The 7,300-nt window shown below is 37.5% G+C and overlaps 1 protein-coding gene across 1 annotated transcript in view; it reads left to right on the top strand.

Moving 5' to 3' along the window:
* Nucleotides 1–1,671: 1,671 nt before the first annotated feature.
* Nucleotides 1,672–7,300, top strand: part of LOC131887262 (galactosylceramide sulfotransferase-like) — a 21,419-nt gene continuing 15,790 nt past the window's right edge. The window contains exon 1 of the mRNA XM_059235816.1: nucleotides 1,672–2,149. The gene's annotated coding sequence lies outside the window, so the exon portion shown is untranslated. The remainder of the gene's footprint in view (nucleotides 2,150–7,300) is intronic.

Genomic DNA, 7,300 nt, shown 5'->3' on the forward strand with positions numbered 1-7,300 from the left:
ACGCACTTCTATTGATTTACATTTTGCCATTGCTTTGGCTCAAAAAAATGAGAAAATTGCTTTCATTTCCCCTTTTTCCTAGAAAATATAGAAGTGCTGAAAACTATGGCCAATTTTTTTTCTACGACAAAATTATTCAAAATTCACCGTGATCTATGCTGTTTGGCTCGTTTTCACTCTCTGCAGTTTAAGTGAGAAATATGAGTTGCTTCAATTTTTCGGTGGAATTGTGTGGTTATAAAATAGTATGTGCACCCTTTTGCATTTTTGCCTACTGTCATATTTTGCATTTTTGCCCATGATTCTTTTTCTTAAAGCAAACAAAAATCTTGGCTAAGTTTATACACCAAGCATACATTTTTTTACTTTTTTAGATCAATATTTTGTCCATAATGATATTACTTTTAGTGGCAATAAGCATAAGTAAAGACTCTGAAAAATTTAATTGAATCGTTAGATATCTATTCTGAATTTTTTGTCATTTTGGGAACTTTTAAATATTCAATCATTTTCTCAAACTTCTACAAAATTAACAGATTTTGTGAAAAACTTTCCTTAAATTGGATATTTTTCTGTCAAAGTTTTGCATCAAAGACGATAATCTTGATACTTGGAGGTGTCATCTGTTTTGTATCTTTTGTCCAGGGAGATTTAGCCCTGCCTCCAGTGCTACATTTTTTGTTGCAATCCTGAACTTGGCTTTTTAAATATTTTAGCAATAGGAACAATATTAATCGTTTTGGACTTGGCATTGGATTTATCCAAATCTTGGCTAAGTTTATACACCAAGATGTTTGCAAAGCAAATGGAAGAGCACGAGAGGAAAATCACTGGTTTAGTTATTGTTAACTCTATCATTCAAAGTAAATGGTTAAGTGACAAAGTGCTCCGCACACCTAGAGATAACAATTCAAATAGCGGTTAATAAGTCCTCGAAAGTTATAAATTGAAGAGCTTAAGTGGCTGATAGTGTTTGAAATTTAGACCCTTTATTTCAAAGGAAAGGAAAGTGAACGGTTGAGAAAATGACTTAAGTGTGGTTTACAACAACAAACTTGTGTGTTCTGCATCGATATGAAAGTGCAGACAAAATAATCCATAGAATATGAATATTCTTTTTAACGCAATTTGATTCTCAGTAAGGCATTTGATAGTAGATTAAATAGTTTTATTGCGTAAGGTATTGTAAACTGAATTACGTTTAAGAACCGTTTTGATTCAAAAAATTGATTGGGCTTCATTTTCATGCCTGTTATTTGAGTTTCCTGGCAAAAATGAAAAAGCACAATTTAGGATAAATCTTAATCAAATCCTTTTTTTTTTATTTTTTCAAAAATATTTGGCCTGTTTTTGATACATTTTTTTAACATTGTGTCTTTTTAGGTGTGGATATCATTTAAATATTTCACCTCTAAAACTTCAATATTTTCGGAGTCTCTATTGATAAGAACACAATATCTTCTAACTTGGGATCAATGAATTTGTGGAATGTATTATGGATTCAAAACAATCATTCATATTCAAACGGATGTTTTGAAGCATCATCCACAACATTGCCAATGGACGAGTCTCATAGGCCACCCTGTTTGCTGCAAACAACGCGAAAGCCATCTTCAGTCCCACAATTGAAAGCGCGTCTTCACGAGAATAGTTAGTTGACTTCGTTCTTTCAAGTTGAAGAGTCAAGACCGGCCGAACGAAACTGGAGCGCCCAACAACTCCACTTCCTCAAATGCTCGTTCTAATCATCTACAGTCCTCAAAAGTTCGACGTCAGTTGTTCTCGGTCACCAAACTTCACGGTTGCCAGCTCTGTACATACAAGAAGAAGACGAGCTATATGTGTCGGGATGCTTGATTTTTGGTTCAATTCAGTGTACCTTTACATCCATGATCGTCGATCCTTTTGCTACGAGCCCTGAACGGAATTAAGGGACGAGGAAGGAAGTCTAGAGCGAGCTTGTGGCATGGCTCTGGACGATGTTGGCAATGAGGTAGACCTTCTCCTACGCTCATGCCATTGCAGGTAGAATCTTCCATTTGACTACGTCGACTGAGCACCTCAGTCATGTAGTTGAACCGAATGGCAGAACAACACCAGTCCACGCACAAACCTCGGCAACCTTGAGAACTGTTCGCTCCTCTGAAAGGTAAGAGAGTCACTTTGTTTATGAATAATTGAAGAGCTGATCATGTAACTTTGTAAACGGGAATAGCCTTCGATTTCTGCTTTCTCGAGCCTTGGACATGTCTGAAGAACAGTCAAATGTGAAAAATGCTTTGTTCGTCGAAATTTACTGCTGAAATCATCTTCTACTTTTGGAACCTTGGCTTAAACGGTGTATCATGTGGTAGGGCTTCAAACCAAGCAAGCAGACCTGCAGACACTTAGCCTTGACTCACTCTTTTAAAGTTCACTTAAACTTCGTCGCCTGCGATTTTTTTCTTAATTCAAGGCCAAGCAAACCAATATTCAATATAACGTAACATGTATCCCAACATGCTAGGTGTATTTTAAAGGGCCTTTTGGTATGTTTGGGCTAGGATTGCCATATTAACCAATATTCAGATGCCTGTTGTCGGGGGTCTCCGATGTAAGTCTATAAAGAGGGATCAAAAAGAGTGGAAGCTAACAATCGTGAAATAACAAGTCATCGACTTGCCGTATATCAAGGCCTTAAGACGAGTTGTCTCGCTTAAGGCTGATGATTTTCGACTGTTTGTGTGATTGTGCAGCATCCAAATATATTCTAGACCCAAGCTATACGCCTAAACTATTTGATTAAGGGAAAAGCATGTTCATACTTACAATAGATAAGCATTTGAACGATACGAATCTTATCGAAACGCCAAAATGAGCATTTGAAAACAGCCGTCTCTCGAAAAGTGTAGTGCTATTTTTAATTACTTGAGCAGTGGCCCCAAAAGATTCATTTTAAGCCTCCCAAGAGAGCCGCCCCCGGGGATAATGATAACCTGATCTGTTTTTAATGGATCTTCATGGATAACTATATTCCTATAGCCTTCAGCTTTCAAATCACATTCCCAGACTATTTAATAGTATTTAGATTAGAAAAAAGGTTGAAGCTAGTTCGAACCATGAAGTCCACATCTCTTCTTTCTCGGGCTCCTTCATTGTTTAATTTGCTTCCCTCAGATATTCGCAAGGAATATGCAGGTGCTGTTGATCTGGCAGTTTCGTCAAGTCAGACTTGGAGAAGATCTTGACAGAAATTCCTGATCAAGGATCTTTATAATAATTTTATATAAGATAAAATTAATTTATGAAAAGTTGTCAGGAATGTAAAGAAAATTCTCTTGGATAATCATTGCATATTTAGTAGAAGCACTTTCATAACGGTATTTACTTCGCTTCAAAAGTGCAAACGTACTCTGGTAGACCGTTATTTCTGTACCAATATCACACAACCTTATCAATGGGTTTGAGTAAGATTTCAATACTCATTGCTTAAATATCTCACAAACCAGTGTATTAAAAGTAAAAATTCCTTTACCTTTATTTTTCCGTCTCCTGCTACATATCTAAAGAGTCTCCTCCCCAACTTTTCTGCAAAGCAAACTTTTAGACGCTTATCCCACCCACAGACATAGAACTAACTTGATGCGGACACGACATTACCTATTGGAAAAAATTGGACAACAATGAAAAATGATAAGTTGATTTGATTTAAAGTTGAGAGACTGCGAGGTCTTATTCCTCATAAAATTTACATACGGATCTAGTTTGAGCTGCATTTTCAGGGAACCATATATCTTTTATATAATTCCACGTAAAAGGTCAAAATTTTATTGTACAAATATCAAATTTCGTATCGGGAGGGATTAAAGAAGTTGGGCCAGTTCAGTTTTCAGAGAAGTCACGGAAGGTAGTTGAGATTGTACATTTTGAAATGCATCCATGAGCTTTGTCCCAATCCAGGTTTTAGGGTCAATTGTAGCGACCGTAGATGCTTAATGTGCCTTTTGAGAGCACCTTCAAGCCCTCGGGAATCCAGGCTAGTTCGAACAATGAAATCTACTTCTCTACGTTCTCGGGCTCCCTCATTGTTTAATTTGCTTCCCTCAAATATTCGCAAGGAATATGTACGAGTAGGTGCTGTTGATCTGGCAGTTTCGTCAAGTCAGACTTGGAGAAGATCTTGACAGAAAATCCTGATCAACCTTACATTCAAGGACTAGCTCGGTCTGACAACTCAACTTCGTTGGTGGATTCTAATCCTATTTTCTAGGATTCTAGATCTATCTTTTATAGATTTAAAGGTAAATATAATTTGTCACTTTTTTTTTAATCTGGCGGGGATTTCATTCCCAGTAGCTTTAAGGAAGTCCGCAAAAATTGCATGTTAGGAATAGTTTAGCGATTACAAAGAAAAATGTTTTGTTTGAGAGGGGCCTGAAAAAATGGCAAAAGTGAAAGAGCCGTATCGACGTGGTACAAAATTCCACAAAAAATCATTAAAATCTGCAAATTGGGTTACCGTTCCCCTTCCCTCATGTTGAAATGATTTCGGATGAAGTGAACTCACGTTCTTGTTTATGTTTCGTGCTTAATTTCGAAGAAGGTCAAATTAATTCATCATCTTGTGACGAAGGACTGACGGAGCTTTCCACGGGCAGTATTCTTTTTCAGTCTTGATGCTTCACTGGCAACGAAATCCTCAAGCAAACGCAAAGAGGGAAATCGTCTGACCCTCATCGGCTAATCTGTCATTTTTTCCGATTTGGTCTCGGTCAAAAATGTCCCAATAGATCCGAAGACAAGAGCAACTTCTCAGGAAATGTTTCTCGGCAACGTTGTCAGTGTTCCATGTGTTCCATTTGCCTTTACATAAAAGAGACAAAAACATGAGCTAAAGACCAAATAAGTTTGCGCTCTAGAACAAAGCCTGTAAAAACTACACAGCAATTGAGGGCGACTTCATGTTCTTTTGTTTAGTTGTTCTTCCTAATGTGGATCTAAATTTTGGCACACTTTCAAATCGAAACAAATATTTTGATGTAAATTAACAGAGCAATTGTTGACACAAGTTTCGAAGCCTTTCTAGGTCTAGTTGCATGTCATTTTACTCATTTTTTTTAAAATTGTTGTTGCAAATATAAGTAAGAAATAGTCAAGGTTAAACGTAGTGTCAAGTGAATTTAACCTGGTTATAAGATCGATATTGAAATGATTCTCATGCCCTCGCTCCAAACGTGAAGTTGGTCATAGATTATTTTTCATTCTCTTTATGAAGTTTGTTGAATTTGTTGCATTAATTGATCAAGTGAAGAAAAGGAAATCCAATGCAAATCAAATATAGTGCCCTGATTTTGTGTCTTGTTGTTATTTATTGAAGGGGAAAAATGAAGACAAACCTCACGATCAACGTGTACTCTTATGTAACGAAATTCTCAATGATCGGCTAAGCTGAGTAACAATATTGAAGAACTTTGAATTTGAGAGGCTTGTCACTGTATTGTTATCTTGGGTTAAATTTTTAATATTTTCGCACAACACTTCAATTTTGAAATGAAATGCGAGTTTCATATAAGCATATTGCAGATTGGGCGCAACATTGCCTCCATATATGGAATTAGTAGTATGGTTCAGATCAAATTGCGTCAGCTATGGGTTTGGTTGAAGTTTTGGATCGCTTCTCACCATCAATACCTTTGAAGGCCATTTCGGTGCTTTATATTCTATTTCAAGCATTTTTTATTTACTTGTGCTCTTCCTTCAGCTATACGTACACTGAGTTTACCCAATTTTCACAGGGTGAGAGTTGATCAAAACACCTTGGCCTGTTCTCAAGTATATCAAAAAATATCTTTGGAACCCATCATAGGTTCTTTCAGGCCGTTTTTCAAGCGGGACAAAAAAATAGTTATTTTGATGAATGGCAAACTGAATGCTCACTTGCGGTATTTATTCCATGATCATTTGATTTTTACATAAATTCGGAATTCTACGGTATCACAAATTGAACCCCCCCTTCTGTCTTCATTTACACGAAAAAGAGGTAAGTGTTTCAACGAAATGGTCATTTAAATAGCTGTTTGAAAAGCATAGTTTTGTGAACCAAGAGCTCAAAAGAATGTAAAACTGCAAGCACTCCAACTTTCTTTGACAGCACCCTAAGTTCTCTTACTGAATTGATGAACTTTTTATTGCTCTAGTGAGCTAACGATCACGTTACAGAGGAGGCGTAAAATTTCCGGGTTAGTAAAGCTCCAATAGTCAGCATTCACACTTGTCAAACTAAATTTTGGGAATTTGCTTTCCTTGGCATCTTGATCCCTGATTTAGCGAGCCATGATTTTTCATTTTGAATGCATCGCCCCTTCAACAATAAAGGACAGGGATTCTTTATCATGGCTTAGTCGCACGCGTAAATCCACGAACTAGACATTTAACAAATACCGTTGCGTTGCGGAATCCCAACAATGCACTTTCCTCGTTATTCACCCAACACTTCAATTCAAGGTCTAATGTTCGTAAAATTGAGTAGCAACGCTTTTAACGACTTTAGCCCAAGAGGTTGCAAGAGTTATAAGGTAGTGCTCCACATGAAATGTCAACATTTCTTCACGTACTGGCATCAGGTTGTGTACCACCCACCCGCAACTTTTCTGAAGGATGCAGACGGATGTGCGTCAATGGCAATGTTTTGTCACAATCTATTTTAAATCAATGTTGTGTTCTTAAACTTGGACCGAGGCTCTCATTCCTTTTGCCCGTCAAATTCTTGTTCTCAAATCTGAGAGAGGAGAGGTGTCTTGTCAACTTTTTGTTGGCCGTCCCCGGGCAATCGGTCCCATTTTCCCATCCCCATTTCCCTGAGTTCGGCCACTATTTCACTTCTCCTGTCAAACATGGACAAGAATGTCAAATTCGTTTGGCTCAGACATGGGAAGAGTTGCGGGCCAAGTATGAGCACTCTCAGCCACGTTAATCACTCTAACCTTCCAATCCCTTTGCCATCTTTAAAGCACTTTGCACAAACAATTTCCTTCTGACTTTCTCTGTTTGCATGTACGAGGTGCTTTCGATGTCAAAATCCATCATCCGCTTTACATTTCTTAGGTAATGGTTTGAAAAATCAATGTTAAAGAATTTTTAGCAATTGTTATTAGTGCCAAATTTTGCCATAGCTTATACAGTAAGTATTAAGCTGTCTCCTTTTCCCCGAGCGTTGTCGAGATCACATATTGTAAAATCGCCAAGGGAGTTTAAGAGCTTCTAGAATAGTCTAAACTGTGGCTCAAGTTGGATAACCGAGGCCCAATTACAGCCCATGTTC

The sequence above is a fragment of the Tigriopus californicus genome, chromosome 9 (genome assembly GCF_007210705.1).
Source record: "Tigriopus californicus strain San Diego chromosome 9, Tcal_SD_v2.1, whole genome shotgun sequence".
Lineage (NCBI taxonomy): Eukaryota > Metazoa > Arthropoda > Copepoda > Harpacticoida > Harpacticidae > Tigriopus > Tigriopus californicus.